This window comes from Penaeus monodon, chromosome 25, assembly GCF_015228065.2.
Source record: "Penaeus monodon isolate SGIC_2016 chromosome 25, NSTDA_Pmon_1, whole genome shotgun sequence".
Classification (NCBI taxonomy): Eukaryota; Metazoa; Arthropoda; class Malacostraca; order Decapoda; family Penaeidae; genus Penaeus; species Penaeus monodon.
The window spans coordinates 33,750,132-33,751,127 of NC_051410.1; positions in this window are offsets into that span (position 1 = coordinate 33,750,132).

The following is a 996-nucleotide window of genomic DNA, read 5'->3' on the forward strand; positions in this document are numbered from 1 at the left end:
TAAATCTGGATTTTAAGTTGTCAATGGAAGACAACATCTCTCAAATCTTTAGCATCAAGGTATCTTTATGAATGAAATCCTAAAAACAATCACTGCAACAGAGGTTATAGGTTTGTATTTACTATTTTCCGCACCCAAACCACAATGTCAAACAAGGATAAACCTATTCCAGTTTTGGCATGTACAGAGACCTGTTTACTTAGCAAGAATGTACTATTACAATAAAAAATATGGCAATAATGTAACAAGTTTTCTAAGATGCTTATCTTTGTTTTACACTTAATTTTTTCAACATCCCTGATTCATGATAACATTTCCTATTTTATCAATATATTAAAAGTCTATATTATTGTAATGTAATATTCAGATGAGGTCAGGAAAGAATTAGATACTACCAAGAAAACAGACAAAAACACTAATAAATAACACTAAAAATAAAACAATATATCCAAGCAATCTCATATCTCTATAAAGTGTACCTACATATAATCATCAGTAATATTGTAACTGAATATTGCATGCTAAATCAGCTGATTACACTATCTATTCTGTAAATAACAGTATACATATTTCAGTCTTTGGTTCATGTTAACCTCATACCAAGCATGAAATTATTTGACAAAATCAAGTTTCCTTCTAGTTCATTTGCAAATGAACGCTATTTAAAAAATAATAAATTCAAGCTTTCATACATATACTAAAAGAAAATATTTCATGCTGTCAGTATTCAAGGCTTGTTCCTTGTCAAAGACCTATTGATTTTATACAAAATGGGGTTGAATGAACACTATGGAAATAATCTAAAACAACTTACAAAAAATTAGCTCAAAAGTCCTCCAAAATTCTAGATAGCCTCATATCATACAGAAAGGGGTACTGAAATAACATGAATAAACTGCACCCCATAAGTCACCTTCAATATTTTAAAATAATGATTGTTACTTATAACCATATACACAGATGGGACTCTCAATACAGTATATCTCTTGTTCTTAT